This window comes from Mirounga leonina, unplaced genomic scaffold (assembly GCF_011800145.1).
Source record: "Mirounga leonina isolate KUSES-001 unplaced genomic scaffold, KU_Mleo_1.0 Mir_166, whole genome shotgun sequence".
Lineage (NCBI taxonomy): Eukaryota > Metazoa > Chordata > Mammalia > Carnivora > Phocidae > Mirounga > Mirounga leonina.
The window spans coordinates 36,798,338-36,819,464 of record NW_023270418.1 but is presented as its reverse complement, the minus strand read 5'-3'; the positions used below and the strand labels follow the sequence as shown (position 1 = coordinate 36,819,464).

At 49.9% G+C, this 21,127-nt stretch overlaps 1 long non-coding RNA gene across 1 annotated transcript; it reads right to left on the bottom strand.

The window, feature by feature from the left end:
- Positions 1–6,733: 6,733 nt before the first annotated feature.
- Positions 6,734–20,157, bottom strand: LOC118016197. The gene is made up of 4 exons (XR_004680776.1): positions 19,446–20,157; positions 19,041–19,352; positions 17,600–17,729; positions 6,734–7,317 (listed from the first exon to the last, which is right to left on the bottom strand). It is a non-coding gene; the product is annotated as an uncharacterized LOC118016197 (long non-coding RNA).
- Positions 20,158–21,127: the final 970 nt, after the last annotated feature.

Below are 21,127 nucleotides of genomic sequence, written 5' to 3'. Positions count from 1 at the left end.
GAGGGGCCCACTTCGTGGTGAGGACATCGAGGCATGGACGGGTCAGGCAGCCCCCCAGCAGTGGTCGGGAGCCTGAGCCCCACGACCACTGAGGGGGGCCCCCAGAGAGGAGTCTCCCCCCCAGACAGCGCCTCCCCAGCTCCCTGACACTCCCGGGCCCTGTGCCTCACATCCTGCTGATCTTGCTCGTCACCAAGTGCAGCCCCGGCGGAGACCCAGGGGGCCTCTGGGGGTCAGTGCCAGGAGCCCCCAGTCCCCGCCAGCGGCAGGGGCCAGGCGGGGTGGTGACAGCAGCCTGCTCGGCCCCCCTCCCGCCCTCCCGGCTCCCCTGCAGGCCAGCGACAGAGGGCTGGGCACTGTCACCTCATGCGCCACCCGGAAGCAGCCCCCCAGCATGGGCGGACCTGCCTGCCCCTGACTCCTCTGGAGCCCTGCTTCTGTTTTATCAGTTTTACCCTCTTACTGCTGGGGGCAAACAGCTCCCTGAGGCTTGTGCAGAAGCGCTAGGACCTCGTTTGCTCAGAGCCACTTCTGCAAACACCACGGATGGGGCTCACAGCAGAGACTCACTGTCTCCCGGTCCCGGAGGACGGCCGGGATGCAGGCGTGGGCAGGGCGGGGTCCTCCCGAGGCTCTCTCCTCGTGTGTGGACGGCCGTGCTCTCCCTGGGTCCTCACGGGGTCATCCCTCCGTGCAGTTCTGTGCCCCGATCCCCTCTTCTCGTCAGGACCCCGGTCTCGCTGGGTCAGGCCCACCCCGGGGATTCTGTGTCATCTTAAACACTGTAAAGACACGACCTCCGCGTGTGGTCACATTCTGAAGTACTGGGGGCCAGAACTCCAACATATGAATGTGGGGGACACAATTCCGCCATCACAGGCAGCATCCTCTGCCCCCCACTTACACCTGCAGCTTTCTCAGTGGGTTCTTCCTATGCGTACTTGCACCTCCGTATTTCCCACTACGCAGTGCAGAGCCCTAGCCTTCTCTGGTCACGCCCGGGATCCCCACCTTCCGACCCCTCTGCCGGCGCACCCGGGCTGCCAGTCCTCTGTTCTCTGCACTCCAGAGCCCCCAGACTCCTGTGCTCACTACAGCAAGGCCTTGGGGGCTTGTCAGAGACCATTCCTCTCCCCTGAAAACTTGCTGATGGTCCCCAGTGCACCTGGAAGCAGGACCAGGTCCGTGTGGTCTCCCCAGGGCCCCACAGCCCGGCTCTTCACCCCCGCTGAGCGCGGCCGCCCCCTTGGGCGCCCCGTAGACCCTTCCCCAAGTGGCCCGCGGGCGCCAACCCCAGGGCTAGCTTGCTGTCCGTGCCCCCTGTCCTCCAGTCCTGAGGCCCTGCCCCCCAGTCCAAATCGACAGCACATTTCCTTTGAGCCGCCGGCCACCACGTTCACGGCACCTGCTCGGGAGAGGTCACGTGCTGCGCGCCCGAGGTCCCCTTGTCCCTGCCTTTATCAGCGGCCGCTTGCTGTGGCGTCCGCGACACGTGACCACGCACTCAGGGCCTCAGAACAACACAAACACATCACTCCACAATCCCGGGGGTCAGAAACCTGGACGGGTCTCACTGGGCCAAACTCTGGGGGTCACTGGGCCGTGCTCCTTCGGGAGGCTCTAGGAACCCCCCGGCTCCTTGTCCCTTCTGGCTGCCCGAGGCCCCACATTCCGTGACTCACGGCCCACGTTCGTCTTCAGAGCCAGCCACGGCAGCCAGTCCTGGTGCCGGGGCCTCCCTCCGGCCTTCTGCGAAGTCACATGTCCCGCTCCCGCCCTGAACTCCCTGTGACCACAGGGCTCACCGGGATAATCCAGGGTAATCTCCGGCTTCAGGGTCAGCTGCCTAGCAACCGAAATTCCATGTGCAACCTCGTTTCCCCTTCGTGGGGGTAGCAGAACCTGGACGCAGTTCCTAGGGTGGGGGCATGCCCGTCTTCGGGGACCCTGTTCTGCCCGCCTCAATCGCTGTCACGTTACTTTTCGCTGACGACCAGTGTCCCAGAACTCGCATGCGTCCATTTCAGCGCAGAGGCGCGGGTGGGCGGCTTCCAGCCGCGGGTGTTCCTCGTGCCAGGCTTCGCGTGGGCATCCGGTTTTGACTCTCCTGGGTGGACATCCGGGAGCGCGGGGTCGTGTGGGAGAGGCGGGGAGTTTGTGGAGACACGTCCACGTGGTGTCTGCTCTCCACTCACACCAGGGTGTGTGGGGACCCCAGCTGCTCCACACCCTCCTCGGGGCCCTGGTTCCAGGGTTAGCTGCGCCAGTAGGAGTCTCGTGGCCTCTCGATGTGCATTTCTTCTGCGTTTCCCGAATGATTTATGAATTTGAGCACCTTTTCCCGTGCTCATTGGCCACTTGTGAATCTCCGTGGAGTGTGCCTTAAACCTTTCTCCCATTTCTCTGTTGGGTCCTGTTTGTCTTATCATCAGGTGGGGAAAGTTTTTTACATATTCTAGCTCTACAGCCTTCACTTTTTTGCAAAAACTCGATGTTTTGCAAATATTTTCCCCCAGCTGGTGGTACGTGTTTGCGATCTTTTGACAGCGTCTTTCAAAGAGAAGTTTAAAAAAAAAATTTTTTTTTTGATGACGTCAAATTTATTGATTTTTTTATACTGTTTTTTGGAGTGCCGAATTTAATAAATCTTTGCATGACTCAAGGCCAGTATGATTTTCATCTGTGCTTTCTTCCAGAAGCTTTATAGTGGGATCTCTGACATTAGGTCTCGCCTCCCTTCTGAATGAACTCTTGTCTACAATGCCAGGTAAGGGTTATGTTCCTTTCTACGACTACATAGTTGTTCCAACACCTTCTGTTTAAAAAGTAATCCTTTCTCCGTGGATTTGCTTTGGGAACTTGGCTGAAAACCAGTCGACCAACATGTGTGGGTCCAGTCTGGACGCTGTTCCGACGCTCACGGTCTGGGCTTTAATGGAGCTCGGACACGAGGTTCCACGTCAGCTCCCTGAGTCCCCAGTGTTCTTCTGCAACGTGATTTTAGCCACCTTACATCCTTGCATTTTTTTTTAAAGATTTTATTTATTTATTTGACAGAGAGAGAGACACAGCAAGAGAGGGAACACAAGCACGGGGAGTGGGAGAGGGAGAAGCAGGCTTCCCGCCGAGCAGGGAGCCGGATGCGGGACTCGATCCCAGGACCCTGAGATCATGACCTGAGCCGAAGGCAGACGCTTAACGACTGAGCCACCCAGGCGCCCCCAAATCCAATGAATTTTTAAAATTAATTTATTTTTGTAAATTCCAGTATAGTGATTCGCCAATTCTATGCATCACTTCTCAGCGCTCGTCAGGACGAGTGCACACCCTCATTCCCATCCCCTGTCCCCCCGGCCCCCCTCCGCCGACCCCTCTCCTGTCCCCTGCCCTCCTACCTCCCCATATCCTGTCCCCTCCGCTGTCCGCCATCCCCCGCCTCCCCCGTCCCCTATCCCTCATCCCCTCCCTTGTCTCGTTTCTTTGCTCGTTTGTTTTGTTTCTTAGATTCCGCACATGAGTGAAATCATACGGTATTTCCCTTTCTGACTTATTTCCCTCAGCACTACACCCTCTAGGTCCATCCATGTTAAAGGTGATTTTATGTATTTCTATGCTGTGTTTCCATTTTCGATCTGCTTGAAACGCTCTCTAATTTTCCTCTTGAGTTCTCTGATGCACATTACTTAATTTCTATATTGTTCTCGTTTACCATTTGCTGCATGGCCAGTTACATATGTGGTGGCTTCCAGCAACACCCCCTTCTCTCCGCTGGTCCCAGGGGCCAGGATCCGGCTAGGCAGCGCTGAAGCTGGGGTACTGGTGGCCTGGCCCCCAGCTGGAGCCCAGGGTCCTCTCTGCTCATGCCTGTCGCTGGCTGAACTCAGGCCGTTGCAGCTGGAGGACTGACGACCGTGCCTCCCGGCTGGCCCCGCACACCTGGCACTATTCTCAGCTCCCTGGGGCCCCTCTCAGGTCCTCGCTCCTCCGCTCCCGTAATGACCAACCTCTTCTCTCTCCTGCTTCAGATCTCTGCCTTGGAACTCTCTGATGGCGTTGGGCCCCGCCCCAAAAATCTCCCTATCTTAAAGCCAACTGAATAGTAACCTTAATTACATATGCAAAACTCCCTTTGTCCAGTTAACATAAAAGAGTAACACCGGAGGGCACAGGTCATGAGTCCATCTTAGAATTCTGCTCGCCACCCAGGGATTTTCCACATACTGTTCTCTTTGACGTTCAAATTCAGTTTTATTGTGGCCTCACTCTGTATGATTTGAATCCTTTTAAATTTACTAAGAATAGTTTTATGGCCCCAAATATGGTTTACCTTGGTAAATGCTTCACGTGTACTTGAAAAGAATGTGAATTCTGCTGTTTTCAGGGTGGGGTGTTTTATAAATGTCAGTTATGTTGGTTGGATTGGCAGTGGTAATCAACTCTTCACTGCCTTCCTGACTTTCTACTTACTTCTCTCAATTATTGACAGAGAGTTGCTGAAATCTCCTCATGTAATTGTGGATTTGGGGGCGCCTGGGTGGCTCAGTCGGTTAAGCATCTGCCTTTGGTTCAGGTCTTGATGCTGGGATCCTGGGATTAAGCCCCGAGTCAGGCTCCGGCTCATCGGGGAGTCCGCTTCTCCCTCTCCCTCTGCCCCTGCCCCCTGCTTGTGCGCACTCACGTGCTCTCTCTCTTTCAAATAAATAAATAAAATCTTAAAAAAAAATTGGATTTGTCTATTTCTCCTTACAGCGCCAATAATTTTTGTTTCCCTGGTGGGAGACAGCTCTGTTTCTGTTCTCGTTTTTATTTCCTTAGAAGGTTTTGACATGGAGGCCGCAACTATTTCTGGAGCAGTGAAACCAGTTTTTGCTTGGTTCTGTGTTGCGATCTAATTGAGACTTGTAGCAGAAGAACACACAGACGTGAGCTCTTGTAGATAAAGTAGAAGGAAGATTGTTCCGGCAGGTGATAGTGTGTTTCTGATACACATCGGGGAGACCATTCCTGCCGAGATGAAGCAGCAGGGACCAGGTTCACCCTCCATCCTGAAACCAACCAAGTTTCTAAAAATATGGGGAAAAATTGTTTCTCAGGCATTGGATGCCTGGCAATTGCAGGGCAGGGGTCCTTGAGAGAGGAAACCAACATGTGAGAACAAAAGTTGCACCAGCCACCTGCCTGGAGAGAGCTTTCAGGATCCAGGCATTCCCTTTGTGCTCAGAGAGGTTTTAACCTGCCAGTAGGCAGCCCCTGATGCAGGTGCTGCGTTCCTGGGCCCCAGGTTCACCTCCTGGTGTACCTCCACCCCCCAACATGGACCCAGGACACCCTTGAGCCTACAGGAAGCTGAGTGTGTGGGGGGGTCACATCTCTGCCTTTGGGCACTAGATCTGAATTAGTTTGAAATCTCCAGAACCAGAGCAGGACTTCAAGGGCCCTGCTCTCAATCCAGGTGGCACTGGGAGCTATAAGCAAAACTGACCTGGTCACAGGTCAATATGGACACTAGACTTATAGACAATTCAATATGGACACTAGACTTATAGACAAAAGGGAGCAAGGACATCAGCATGGCCCGCTGATGGGAGTTTCTACCAGACCCCGCTTAGAGATCTGGAGGGAAATAATACACAGTTCCTGATACCCGTTTCTTTATATTTTGTGTGTTTTGAGTGAGAACAAGTTTTGCTGATGGATACAGAGTGGGATATGAAGCAAGGAGGGGTTAAGGTGTATGGCCCGAGCCCCCAAGGGAGCAGGGCTTCTCTTTGCAGAGCTGGGCACATCAGAGGAAGGAGGAGGCTGGGGATGGGAGCATGTAGGGCTTGAGGGTGGGGCACCCACGCCGTGAAGCTGAGAGTTGGATTCAGGAGTTCAGGCTAGAGGTCTGTGGATACATGGAATTTAAGGCACGGGAATCACTAATCTCCCTGGGGATGGAGCACACCCAAAGGAGAGACAGGGTGGAGGCTGAGGTCATGAGGCATTTCAAACTGGGGGAAGATGGAGTGTTGAAGAAAGTGGCAACGGAACCATTATTTCACAGCCAGGAGAAGGTGTGTGCCTCATCTCCTCAAAAACCCATCCCAGATAGATCGATGGTTGAACAGTAAAGAGTGGGGGGCGCCTGGGGGGCTCAGTCGTTAAGCGTCTGCCTTCGGCTCAGGTCACGATCCCAGAGTCCTGGGATCGAGCCCCGCGTCGGGCTCTCTGCTCGGCGGGAAGCCTGCTTCTCCCTCTCCCATTCCCCTTGCTTGTGTTCCCTCTCTCGCTGTCTCTCTCTCTCTCTCTCTGTCAAATAAATAAATAAAATCTTTAAAAAAAAACCCAGCGAAGGTGGAGCTCTACAAGGAGCAGCGCAGACAATGATGGCAGCGGAGTGGAGTGAATGAGAAGAGTCTCTGGAGGTTGAGGGTCAGGGTCCCAACTGGCTGGGCCAGGTGTGACCTCTGTGACCCTGTGAAGGTCACGAGCCTCCATGCCTCCCATTACTCATCTGCACAATGGAATAAAGGTAGGGTTACCTCCCAGAATAAAAGGCCGGGCCCAGATGAGTCACTGGATATGAGCTGGCCATCATCGTCCTCATTACTGTTTTTATGTTTTGTGGCTTTAGTGTCTCAGAGGCGGGGGACAGCCTTTCTAAGTGTGACACTAAACCCAGAAGCCAAAACCCTGAAAGACTCATGAATTTGGTTACATACATTTGTTCTTTTATGTTTAATTAGGTTAAAAAATTGTTGAGTGTTTCATTAAGTAAAAACCTAAATGGGCAAAGTCAAAAGGGCACTGACAAACTCGGAATGAGTTACGATCACAGAAGTTTCGTTTCCCTAATATACAAGGAGCGCCTATAAATAATTTTCTTAAAAAGAATCCAATGGAAACGTTGACAACCAAGATAAGCAAAAATTCAGAGGAAAGGAAATACAGTTGGCCTAAATATATGGAGACAATAAAAGAAATGTGGATGAGAACACAGAGATACCATCAGTTTCTTATCAGATGAGAACAAAGCCAAACAAACAAAGGCTTTAACGTGCACACAGGTCTATAAAACAAGAGAATGGGGCAAAAAGTCCCGGGTGCTTTGCTGGAGGGAATATAAATCAAAACAACTTCTGCAAAGGCAATTTGATAAAATGCAGTGAATTTGAGGCGTACATAACCTTTGACACAGCAGGTCGCATTCCGGGATTTCTCACGCAGACATCCTTGCACACATGCGTGCTAGCAGGGGTCCACCAGACCTGGATGTCCATCCCTGGAGGGCTGGTCAAGTATGTATGGAACACCCATGCCATGCGGCACACGTAACTACAGCAGAAATAAGAATAAGAAGGGTCCTTATATACACTCGGAATGATCTGAGACATTTGTTAAGCAAAACCAAAAAATACGGCACAGAATAATTGGTACGGTATGCATAGAAAAGAGGAGTCCCAATCATATTTTTTAATGTTCCTTTACTGTACAGGATATCTCAGGATGGACACAAATGCATCTGGGGACACAGGAGTCTTCTGGGAGGAAGGGGGTCTGGGGAGGTAGAGAGGGGAAGCTGTCCATCAAGAGTTTTGACTGTACACCCCTCTGAGTTTAGAGCCATGTGAACACATTACTTAGTCAAAAACAATAAATTGAATTCTAAACATGTTTCAAGAAAATCCGTTAACAGAAAAAGAAGGAAAACCATGTGATCATCTTACAGGCTGTGGAGATTTTCCTTATAAAATTCAACATCTGATCATCATTTTTTTAAACGAATATCATAGCCAATTAGAAACCGAAGGGAATTTCTTTAGCTTGATAACAATTAGCTACGGCAAATACTATATGATGAAATACTAAAAGTGTCTTTTCCAAATCAAAGATATAACAAGAATGCCCACGGTCACGGTTTGTTCTTTAGCATTAGCAGAAAGCCTGGACAGCCTATAGACTAACCAAATCAATCTAAGGAAGGAAGGAAAAGGATAAGGATGTGAGAAGAAAATTCTTATCAATTTCAGATGATGTCACTACTAAAACTCAGAGAATCTACAGGAAAAAAAATTAATAAGGGAATTTAGCAAGACTCCTGGATAAAAGATCAATATACAACAACCACAAAAATGAAATGCTTTTGTACAAACTAGGAGCATCAGAACATATACTTAAAAATTACACACATCATTTACAATAGTAAAAAAAAAAGGTACCTGACAAACATGTTTATGACATTTGTGGAAATAATTATAAACACTGTGTCGAAGGATTGAAAGGAAACTAAATTAGTGGGGGGATAGACCTCTGCTCCCCGAGGGCTAAACTCTCTGCAGACTCATCTGTAACCTGCCTAATTCTGTTCAGTTTCAGGACAGTTTCCCATTAGACCAGACAACCTGGTTCTAAAATTTATATGTAAGAACGGTGTTGTCAAGAATTACCTTGTATTTAGTAACTGGAGAGAGACAGAGACAGAGAGAGTGTGAGGTGGGGACCTGTTCCTTGATTTTCTTTCCTCTTTCTGGTGCGTTCTACCTCTGATTTCACGTCTTCCGAGCTGCAGGTACACTCGGGTTTTATTGTTCTTGGACTGGCCTAATGTTCTTTTTCTGGGAAGTTGTTCATCCCAAATACAACTTCAAATTGCTTTGTATGCAGTTGTTGATAGCGTATTTTGAAAAATTTTGGATGCACCTGTATTTGTCTCCTTTTCACTGTTGATATTGTAGGTTTATCCTCTCCCATCTCTCTCCATCTCTCTCTCTCCATCTCTCTCTCTCTCTCCATTTCTCTCTCTATGTCTTTTTCTCCATCTCTCTCCCTCCATTTCTCTCTCTCTCTCTCTCGGGTCTTGTGAGCGCTTCTGATACGTCTTTGTTTTCAATGTCATTAATTCCTACTGCATTTTTTTTAATTTTTTTTTTAAAGATTTTATTTATTTATTCATGAGAGACAGAGACAGAGACAGAGAGGCAGAGGGAGAAGCAGGCTCCCAAGGAGCAGGAAGCCCGATGCGGGACTCGATCCCAGGACCCTGAGATCATGATCTGAGCCGAAGGCAGACGCTTAACCATCTGAGCCACCCAGGCGCCCCCCTACTGCATTTTTAAAAATGTGTTTCTCTTAAATTCTGGGAAGGTGGTTATTCACTGTCTTCTCCTTCATATGCACTGTGGCCACGCCCCTCTGATCTCAGCCCGGTGTCCTTTCCAGTGGAGAGATCCTGGTTTTCCGAGCACAGCGCCGGCTGCGTTACTGAGGCTCTGCTTCACAGCTTTTCTTGTTTTCATAATTGCTTTGTGCCAAGCTCTATCTAATTTCCATTATGAGTTGTTCTTTGCTCTCCAGCTATTTTAGAATGTCTATTTTTTTCAGGCTCAAAAATGCATCTTATATGCTCTTGTTGCTTTATTTTTCTAACTTCCTTGTAATACGATCAGAGACTGGGGTCAATGTGATGCAAATTCACTGACATATGCGAGATGGACTCTGTGGGCTCACCTGTCATCAGGTGTCACAAATGTGTGCCTGTGGAGAATGCTGATTCTCTAACTGTCGGATACAGGGCACTACATCGGTCTGTTAGACCGCGCTTGTCAACTGTGTTATTGAATCCTCCAAGCAGCCTGGGTTCCAGAAACTGCAAGTAGCTTGTATCAGACTAGCTCTCCGTAGACAAAATATACATCTTTTTGACTTCCTAGAGGAACTTGGCAGAGCTACAAGCAGGCAGAAGCCTGATGGGATTCAATGTAAGGGCTAACCCTGGGGGCTGTGATCCTGAGGGTCTCCAGCCCGGGCAGCAGGGCGGCCTCAGTGCGAGCAGCAGGCTCCATCTTGGTGGGCTCAAGGGCCAGAGGGCAGAGTTTGGGGTGAGGGAGGAAATCCCAGGTAGGGAAGGGCCACAGAGAGGGGAACAATCTGCATTGACTTACTCCAGATCCGGGGCTCCTGACCCCTAAAGCAAGCGTGTGCAGGAGGAAATCCAGGAGCCTGGCTGAGAACAACAGCAGGAGCCTGAAAGAGCTCGGAGCTTTCAGAAGATGCTCACCAAAGCAGCACCAGAGTTAAAGTCTGAATCCCAGCACAGTAGAGACTCTGGTACACACCTCGGGCATCCATCAAAACCCCAGAAGGGCCCTGGCCTCAGAGCACAGACTGTGCCCCAAGATTAAGTCCCAGGACAGAGCGAGGTGTGAGACGAAGACTTTGCAAGGTCCAAATGTGTGGGTAGAAAGTAAATGGTCCGCTCCCTAAAGGCAATGCTAGAAATCGAGGGCGGATTTGAACTCGCAGATATGACAGATGAGCAGAAATGGACCAATTTCTAAAAACCCACAGACTACTCATATTCGACTGAGACAAAATACATCATCTGAATGTCCCTAAAACTACTGAAGAAATTAAACGTGCAATTTAAAACCCCCCGAGAAAGAAATCTCCAGGCCCTGGAAGAATTAGCACCAATGTTAACACAAAGTGTTCCAGAAAGTTGAAACTCATTCTGTGAAGCCAACTTTGTCCTGATACCAAAACTAAAGACAGTGCAAATCAGTTTCAAAACCTTCAGAAGATGTAAGTGTTACAGAATATTTTATTTGGGCCCAAATGGAAATTAGGAAAAAAAATTAAAAATACTTTGAGAAGCCTCCAAATATTTGATATTTGATAAAAAAAAATTATAAGGGAAATTAGAAAGCATTGGAGCTAAGTAAAAATGAAAGTAAAAACACGCCATCGTGGGATGCAGTTATTGCTTAGAAGGAAATGAATAGTTTAGAGGGACTATTTTAGCAAAGAACAAAGATTTAAAATACATTTCCACCTAACTTTAGTTGGAAAACTAAAACTGAGAGCAGATGCCGATAAAGTAAAAGGCAGAAGAATAATAGAGAAAAATTAACACACGGACGCAAAATCCCAGCTAAAGTAAGGGAGGAGAAGAAGGAAGCACAGTTTAGGGCCGTGGGATGAGGGGCTCTGGCGGCCCACGCGGCTCTCGCGTTCTTCCCAAGGAAGGCCGCAGAGCAAGCGGCCTAAGAAGGTCCTTAATGCCCCCGAGGGGCAGAAGGCGGACTGTCCAGAACAGCGGGCATAAGGTCTCCCTCCCGGGTGGGTGGGCTTGCTAGCAGCCCCTTATACCGTCTCGGGGTGTCCTAGATGGGGGGTGCTCAGCTGGGACGCAAACCCCCGGCCTTTATGAGCCTGTGTCAGCCGGGGAGGGGGAGGGCGAGATTTGAAGAAAATAAAAACCAAGATAAATGGAGAGACGGATGCACTTTGAGGGTCCGTTCCCTCCAGCCCCGTTTGCTGGGGAGGCACGAGCAGGGTGGCCGAGAGGGGCCCCCTCTGTTGCGGCCACGGGGTGGAAGAGGAAGTGGTGAGCCCAGGGAGCCCTGTCGCTGAGGCCGAAAGCAGCATTCCTCATAATCACGAAATGCTGTAAACAATCCCAGTGAACTGCGACGTGGGGACAGATAAATGCACGGAGACACGTCCACGTAACCGAAGAACAGGCTGGCAACACCGACCCGGCTGCCGCGTGGATGCGTCTCGGGTGCATCACGCCCCGGGGCGAAGACTGTTTCCTACAGTGGCCGGAACCGCTTTGCTGCCCAGCAGCCGTGCTCCACACCCTCGTCAACCTGTCCTCCTCACGGGTGCGATGTGTTCCTCGCTAGGCTCTGATCTGCACGTTCCCGATGGCTGATGATGCTGAGCATCTTTGCACTTGCTTGTTGGCCACGAGTGTGTCTTCTTCGCAGAAATGTCTACTGATGAGTGCAGGTTTAATCAGCATTCCCTGATTACACATGGGGGGAATATCTTTTTTATGCATTTACTGGCCATTTGAATTTCCATGCTTGTGGAGTGGTTGTTTAAACAGTTTGCCCATTCTCTATTGTGTTATCTGTTCTGTTTTCTTACTGATTTGTTGGGAGTTGACTGTACACCACGTCTTTGCTTTTAAATGTGTTCCAAACCCATTGTCCAATTTGTGGCTTTTCCTTGAACCCTGTTTTACGGTGCCTTTCGATGAATGGAACTTAGGGAGTTAGCTAGATTTAAAAATGCAGTAAAATACACCAATCTAGTTTCCTTTCAAATTTGGTTTAAGAAATCTTTTCCTGCCTTAGGTCGTGAAAATACCCTCCTGTAGTCTCTTTTAAATGTTTGGGACATTGATCCGCAGAAGGGGTTGTATATTTCTTTCCATGCACGTGGATATCCTCTTGTCCCAGCACCACGTTCTAGAGTCACTGGTCAGGGCCAGCGCTGCCCTATGTCCCTTGTTCAAACACATGCGGCCTGGCCTCTGGAGCTCCATCACACCCCGTTTCTATCAGTCATCCCTCGCCGAGCATACATATACCCTACTATCTCAGCTGTGACAGCTCTGTACACTCATACAGTCTGCTTGGGGACCTTCTCCCGACTTCCTGTTCTCCCAGAGCGTGGCATTTTCAGTTTTAGATTCCCACCCACCTGGGGAGTGTGTCATATTGTTTATTATACTTGCAGTTTGCATTTCCCCAACTGCCAATAAGCACCTTTTCACATAATTGTAAGAAACCTGGAAATGCTATTTTGTGATGAGCTGGTTTCGGTCACTTGCTGATTTTCAGTAGAATTACCTGCTCTTTCCTCACTGAGTTCCAGGAGCCCTTTCATTCTGAATATTCAGCTCCATACATTATCTTTTCACTGTTCGTGGGGATGCACTTCATCCACTTTACTGAGGATAAAGTTAAATCCAATCACATGCACAGACTTTAAGTGTATAGCACCGTCCGGTTTAACACATGGACGCTGATTGAACTCTGATTGTATTAGGGTATAAAACAGCTCCATCCCTCCATGAAACCCACTCACGTCTCTTTGGAGTTAATCCACACGGTGCCGCCTGCCCCCACATTCCCACTTGTCTGTCCCAGGCCACCACTGATCTGAGTTCTGTCAACAGTAAATAAGTTTTGTTTGCTCTCGAATTTCACAGGTGTTAATTTTCATCTAGCTTCCTCCACTCAAAATCATGTCTGCAGGATTCACTGGTGTTGGGTGTTTCGGTTGTTGATCTATTGTCATTACTGGAATCGAGATGGCAGATTTGTTTGTTCTGTCAACAGCTGATGGACATCTGAGTTGTTTCCAACTTCGGGCCACCATGACTAAGCAGCCCTGAATATCCTCGTAGAAGGCTTTTTGAAGATACGTGTTTACACATTTCTTTTGTAAGTTTCTAAAATACATGGGCCATAGGAGAGGTGTATGTGTAACTTTATGGAAAACTGCAAGACCACTTTCCAATCTGGTTGTACCTTGTAATTAATTATTTACTTACTGATTTTCACCAGTCGAGTCCTGCACATTTTCAGATCCAGAAAACACTCTTACAAAATATCCTGAGCTCGCCATTGTTAAACTTCCGGAACTTTTTAAAGAGAGCTTTATTACTGTACAATAAACTGCAGACATTTAAAGTATATGGTTTGCTAACTCTTGACATACATTAGCACACAGTCACCATGCTAAACCTTCCCATTAGTTCCCAAAATGTCTTCACACCCTTTTAGTGTCTGTTTCTCCCTCCCAACCCATCCCTAAGCAACACCTGGCCTTCATCAGGTGGATAGCTGAGATTCTCCCTGATATCATTTTCCTTTATCCTCGAGGATCATCTGGTATTTCTCCTCGTGCAGGTCTGCTGGCAATAAGCCCTCCCATCTTTTATCCGAAAGCTCTTCTTTCACTCCCGTTTTTGAAGGATTCTTTCACCAGATACAGAACTCTGGCTGACAGGTGTGAGTGTGCCCATGCACTTCAGAGATGTCGTTCCGTTGTCTTCTGGCCTCTGTTGTTCCAGATGAGTAGTCGGACGTAATCTACACTGTTGGCCCCAGTACGTAATTTATCATTAGATATGATTTTTTTGGTATGTATCCTGACTGACATTCACTGGCCTTGAACTTCACAGTCAACGCTTTTCATCAAATTGGTGAAATTTTCATCCATTTTTCTTTAAATATTTTTTTCTGTGACTTTCTCACCCTACTTGCTCTTGGGGATTCCAGTTACACTTACGCTAGACTATTTGATGTGTTCTGAAAGGTCACTCGGTCCCTCTCTCTAGATCATTGTTACTGGTCTGTCTTTGGCTACCCGGACCTGTCTCCTGTCATCATATAACTGCCAGGGAGGCCATTCAGTAACTTTTTCATTTCAGGCCACCGTACTTTTGAGTTCTAGAATTTCCATTTGGTTCTTTTCAGTCTTAATTCCTCTTGAACATTTTCCTGTGTGTTCACATATTAAGACTGTACTTCAAGTCTTGAACATATGTGTAATAGTTGCTTAAAGTATGCTAAATCCCAAATCTGGGTCATTTGGGAGTCTATTTCAATTAGCTGCTATTTTTACTGACCATGGGTCATATGTTTTAAATTTCTTGCATATCTGGCCATTTTTAGCATGTACTTGCCCATTATAGCTGACACTAGAGGATTCAACACTGTTTGTATGACACTGGTTTTGTTAGATTCCACATCTAAGTGAGATCAGATAGTATTTGTTGTTCTGGGTCCTGCTCATTGCACTGAGCATAACGTCCTCCAGGTTCATCCATCTTGTCACAAATGGAAGGACTGCCTTCCTTTTTAAAGCTAAATAATATTCCACTGTATCTATGTACCACATGTTCTTTATCCATTCATCTGCCAAGGGACAGGTAGGTTGTCTCCATATCTTGGCTGTTGTGAATAATGCTGTAATGAACATGGGAGTGCAGAGCTCTCTGAGATACTGTTCTTTGTTTCCTTTGGGAAAATACTCAAGCAGAATTGGGGATCACATTCTATTTTTACGTTTTTTGAGGCGCCTCCATACTGTTTTCCAGAGTGGCTGCCCCAGTTTGCATTCCCACCGACAGTGCACGAGAGTTCCTCTTTCTCCACATCCCTGCCAACACTTGTTGTTTATTGTCTTTTGTGTTCTAGCCTTTCTGACAGGTGCAAAGTGATATTTCAGTGTGGCTTTGATGTGTATTTCCCTGGTGATGAATGACGTCCAGGATATTTGCATTATCTGTTGACCATCTTTATGTTTCCTTTTGAGAAATGTTTATTCAGGTCCTTTGCCCATTTTTAAATCATGTCATGTGTTTTCTTGCCATTGAGTTTCTGCTTTATTTTTAAAAGATATTTTCAATGAGTATAGAATTAAGTCAGTAGATTTTGTTTTCAGTCTTTGATGAGATCACTTCATTTTTTGTGGGGTTTGTTAGCATTTCTGGGGAGAAGGTGGCTGACAGTTTACTTGTTGTTTCCATTCAAGTAATTTGTCTTTTTTTACTCTGCCCTCGTTAAGATTTTCTCTGTCATTGGTAACTATAATATATCTAGCTGCCAGATTTCTTTCTTTCTTTCTTTCTTTCTTTCTTTCTTTCTTTCTTTCTTTCTTTCTTTCTTTCTTTCTTTCTTTCTTTCTTTCTTTCGGAGTTTATAGGGTTTCTTCAATCTGTGACTTGGTGCTTAGGTCAGTTTTGCAAAGTCTCGGCCATTACCTCTTTGACATATTGTTTGGATTCCATCCACTTTCTCCTTCCAAAGTCTGATTACATGTTAGATATTTCCATTATGTCCCATACAGCTCTTCTGTTCCTTTCTGTGTTAAAATCATTTTGTCTTTCTTCCCCTTTAAGAATTCTCATTTAAGCTGCATCTAATTTGCTGTTAGGTCCATCACACCACCACTGAGGGGTCTGTGCTTTCTATTTCTACAAATCCCATTAGATCCTTTTTCATAATTTCTAGTTTTCTGCTGAATTTCTCCACCTGGTTCCTTAAGTTCTTGAACGTCACAACCTGAGAATTATTAGTCATGTTAGAGACACTTCCAGCATCTGAATCTCTCGTGGGTCTGTTCCTATTGTTTATTTTTCCTCTGTTTGCAGGTGGTTCCCATGTTTTCCCATGTGTTCTCACTTCTGGTAGAGTTCCAGGCCTGCTGCTTAAAAAATCCAAGAGAGAATTAGAAGCTCCGTGGGATAGTATAACCTCCAGAGAGCATTTTCTTCTACAATTGTTGGGTGACCATACTAAAGAGGATCATTTTAGTTTAAGCGAGAATTGAGTTGACTCCAAGTGAGATTTCAGTTCTTGAAAGGGCGGGTCTGCTTCAGCTCATCCTTCCTCCTTGTGGTGGCATTCCAGGGTCCCAACAAAAGTCTGTGGTTCTCACCAGGGCCTCTGAGATGCTCTTTGTCCCTCCTGCCATGAGAGACAACTCACAGTTGTCCTCAACTTCTCAAACTTTCAGCTATGGAAATTGTAGGAATGTGTAATTTCCCAAAGGGAAAAAGTGGTCCCAGAGTCTGACCTCACCTCCTGGGCTCCTTCCCTCCTTTGCTCTAGCTTGGACAGTTAAATAACCGTGATAAGCCCTCCAGTGTCTTGAAAATCTCTTTGGGGGCATCCCGCCTCCCCACCACCAGTTTTTCTAGTTGTTCTCAGCAGCAGAGTTGGTCAAAACGATTTACTTGTCCATTTCCAGAGGCTGAGTTCCTCCTTTTTTTTTTTAAATCCTCTGGGGACTGCTCTTGTTTTTTTGGAAAGCCCAGCTGTAGTGTTTAAAAGGATCACAGTTTCCCATGTATGGCTATTTTGTGTGGGGAGATATTTAAGCCTTGTGTTCTCCATTTTGCTATAAATTATAAGTCTCTGCTCGTTTTCTTAATTGCCTCCCAGCAGAATGTAGAAACGGCATCTACACAGTGCTGGGAAAACCGCGATCACAGACAAGTGTGGTCTTGGGGTGGGTGGGTCAGTCTTGGTGACCAGGTGCCCCTGGAGCTATCAGAAGTAAAATTCTCTATTTTCATTTTGACCTGAGTAAATGTAAACAGAGCCCTCTCCTCTCAGTTGGGCTCTGGAGGAAACATATTCCACACTTGGGAATTCTGCTCTGGCCCACGAGCTGGGCGACACAGAAGGCCGCCAACCTCAGCAGGCCCTGCAGCAGGCCCAGGTTGCAGGGCGAGAATCCCCACCAATTGAAACGTCCAGTCCCACAGGCCCTATGGCATTGAAGTGACAACCAAGGGACCAGATGGCACGTGGATGCACCTACAGCCGAGAATCATCTACGTTCTGAGAAGCAGCCGCCGCACTGCAGGATCCTGCCGGAGACCAGCGCCCGCCTGAGCTCGATGGCTGGGTCCTGCTGTACCCGTCAGTCAGGGGCCCCACAGCAACTTGGAAACGGTGTTGCAGGATCAAGCCCAAGGAGAACCAGCGCGCTCGTGTAAGCTACGGGACCGACTAGCCTGGACCACCTGTCACCCAGCTCATGCCTATGGCCGTAGGGCGGTCCCCTGTGACCAGGGGGAAGAGAAGGAGGAAGCCTGGGCTTGACTTCTGGAAGGCTTGGCTCACATGTAGGTGCGAGGCAAAAGGAATGGCAGTTACCCGCTGTCCTCGGTCACAGGCGGCCTTTAAAGGTATTGGAGGAGGAACGCCCACGCATGGCGACACGCTCTGTTAAAGCGCAAAATTGGAAGCGACCCACGTGCCCCTACGTGGGGCCTGGTTGGATAGACCACAGGGCACCCACTCACCGAGTCCTGTGCGGCGGAGGAGGGAGGGAGACGTCCACACCGTGCGGCCAGCCGGCCTCCCGGACTGGGGTGGGGGAGCAGCAGGGGCAGGCCAGGACGGGCACCAGCGGTCGTCGCTTCAACAGAGGGCCTGCGGTGCGAATAAGTAACATTTAAACAGGGGACAGCTGTGAGTACCTACAGGCAAGAGAAGAAACAGCCCCAAGGAGCTGGGGGTGGGGGTGGCCTTGCCCTGTTCCACTGTGACCTCAAATCACAGAAATGTATGATGTGGTATAAAACACAATGATGTCGGAATGGCAAAAGCAAGCCCCGGGTGAGAGAGAGTGGGAAAGAGTGGACTGGGCTGTCCATCCAGTCGGTGACTTACCACCCAGAAAGTTTACTTCAGGCCACTTTAAAACACAGTCATTTGAGGACATCTGTCACGTGTGGGTTGTGTGTGTGTAATTGTGTTAAGTGCTCTTAGAAAACAAGACTTCCAACGTTTAAGACAGACTGAAATACACAGTCTACGGAACGAAGAAAAATCTTGAAATCCTGCACCCAAATTGGAAATACAGTGTGATTCCAGGATGGATTTTATTTTTAAAAATATGTTTTTCCTAAGCCAGTCACTAAAACACACTGCAGGATTCCACCCGCATTAGGTCCCTGGAGTCTCCAGATTCACAGGGACAGAGAGTGGACAGTGGGCGCCGAGGGAGGGGTGGGGGTCGGCGACTCAGGGGGACAGAGAGTGGACGGTGGGCACTGGGGCCGGAGGAGAGATGGGGGTCGGTGACTCGGGGACAGAGAGTGGATGGTGGGCACCGGGGGAGGGATGGGGGTGGGTGACTCAGGGGGACAGAGAGTGGACAGTGGGCACTGGGGCCAGGGGAGGGATGGGGGTCGGTGACTCAGGGGGACAGAGAGTAGATGATGGGCACTGGGGCTGGGGGAGAGATGGGGGTCGGTGACTCGGGGACAGAGCTTCCCTTTGGGATGGTGGAAAGTTCTGGAGATGGATGGTGGGGACAGTTGCACAACAGTGTGAATGTGTTTAGTGCCCCTGAGCTGTGGGCTTAGAGACGGTGAAGATGGTACATTTTATGTTCTGTGCTATTTTATCACAATAAAAAAAATTGGAAAAAACACGAATTTCCTGGTTCTATTCACAAAAAGACCTAGAAACAGTGGCCAAACCAGCAGCAGTGAGCACCCTGTTGCCCCAAGTGGGGCCTCCGAGTACCCACGAGCATCCCTGTGAAAGGGACCCAGGATCCTTAGAGAAATGGCTGGTTCCAGAACTGGATACAACTTTCACAAGACTCACAAATCCGTCCAGACCACTGTGTCACATCAGGACGGCACACTGGTCAACGGGGAAGGGTTCCCTTTGGTCAAAGACAGGCAGTCTGGGCACGAGTCAAGAGAACAGGGACAGCGAGTTGGGACACACCTTGTGGCGTGGGACACACCATGAGTCAAACAGGCATGCACCACACCTGCCCCTGGGTGCATGCCAGGCTGGTGACTTGCTTCCCGCCGGCGGACTAGGGCAAATGCAAAAGGATTCTGCAGAGGTAGGCAAGGCCTCTAACCAGCTGCCTTTGCGTTGATCAGGGGAGGTCTTCCTGCTGGACTTGAGCCAGTCGGGTGGGCCCTTTAGAAGAGGGTGCAGGCCTTCTCGGAAGTCAGAGGCCAGGAGCCGCTCTGGGAGAGCAGGATTTGGTTTGCTGACTCCGGGTCCCGAAAGTGTCGCCAGGAGCTGCTAAAACCATGAGAAACCATGATGGGGACCCTGATGGCAGGTGGCTCTAGCTGGCCACACCCTGCCCACCGACAGTGGAGGGGACACACCTACCTGATGTCACAGGAAGGGACACACCAACCCTCAAGGGCCTTCCCCTTCTGAAGCAGTCTTGCCAGAAAACTTGACCTCAAACCAATCAGGTCTAACGAGAAATACAGAGTGTGGAAAAACATCCATAAAGTCTGGGATGTTGGAAACTCCATAAGACCCATGAGCTTGTTCCTTCCACAAATTAATGGCAAGAATTATAGGGGGGGCTTATTGATCAAAAGGGGGGCCTCCGAGACAGGGCAGCAGTGCCCATGTGAGTTCTGCGGGGGTCTAGACGTGAAGAAGCCACCCCAACCCATTCGGGGGGCACGCGGGAAAATGTGCTGACGTGGAAGGGTTATTGAAGGGTTACTGGTGCGTTGTTCAGACGCGATGAATGAGGGCGGAGGGTCTGTGAGCAGAGCGGTGTGTGTCTGGGACGGGCCTGAAAGTCGTCTGGACAGTGAGTCGAGGGGCGTAGCTGGGACCAGACTTGCCTCTGGGTGACAGTGGCCGAATCTGGGTAAGGATCCTAATGTCGGTGCTCTGGTCTGTGTGCGAGATTCTCCAGCCGCAGTGCACGGTCCTGACAGGCAGGCGGGGGAGGGGGGTGGCTGGGAGTTTTGGGAGAGTGGGGCCCATCCCGTTAGAGGACCCCAGGGGAACAAGGATCCACGTGGGGGCTGGGCCCGGGCAGGGGGGCCGGGAGCTCCCCTGGACCACCAAGTGTTTGTGAGCGGGGCCGGTGTGTGTCTCAGGGATCCCTTCCCTCCATAGGGCCCCTCGGGGCCCTGTTTCCATGCCCAGGGATGCCCACGGGGTCCTGAAGCTCGCCGCAGGCATGCCGGGACATGGGGGCCCCAGAGTGGGGTGAGAGTGGGCCCCACAACTCAGCAGCAGACCCACCAAGTGAGGGAAAGTCAGTGACCATCCCTGGGGCCTGTGTGGTTGGCCCACCTCCCTCACAGGCTGTGGGCGCCTCTAGCCGGCGCTGCCCCCCTGCTGCCAGGGTCAGAGGCAGGCTCGGCCGCCGGTGCTCTGGCCTCTGGCATCCTCTGCTCTTCCTGGGACTCGCCTGGACACTTGTGGGACCTTAGCACATCCCACCTGGGTCCCCTTAGGCGCAAGGCCCTGGCCCAGCTCAGGTTAGAGCCCGGCCGGCCCGTGGGTGCCAGCTTCCATGTCCCCCATCCCACGGTGTGCCCTGCAAGTATGGTGTGTCGTGCTTCCCCGGTCTTCTCTCTCGCTGAGCAGGCCAGGGTCTCAGGCCGGTCAGTGGTGCTCCCAAATCCCCTGCCTGGCCCTCAGGCCCACATCCCATTCTGCCAGGGTAGAGAGACGTCCAGGGGCCTCGGAGCGCTCCAGGATCGTGGTGAGCCCTGCAGCTGGGCTTGCCGGAGTGCACTCCCAGTGTCCGGTCCCTCCGGCAGATGAGACCCTGCATCTTCGCCCAGCAAAGTCATGGGGAACGACTTCAGGGGCCCCCATTCCACATGGCCGAAGGCTCCTGGGAGAACTGCGTGGCAGTGGTCCCTTTCCTTGGGACCCCTAGACCATCAGGGTCCTTGGGCACAAACTCCCACACTCCGCTGCCGAGCTGGCCTCAGGCACGTCCACCCTGGCTTGTCCTCCGGGCCTCAGGTCTCCAAAACTTCTCTGGTCTCAGGAGACTGGGCCAGGGCTGCAGGGGGTCAGACATGGGG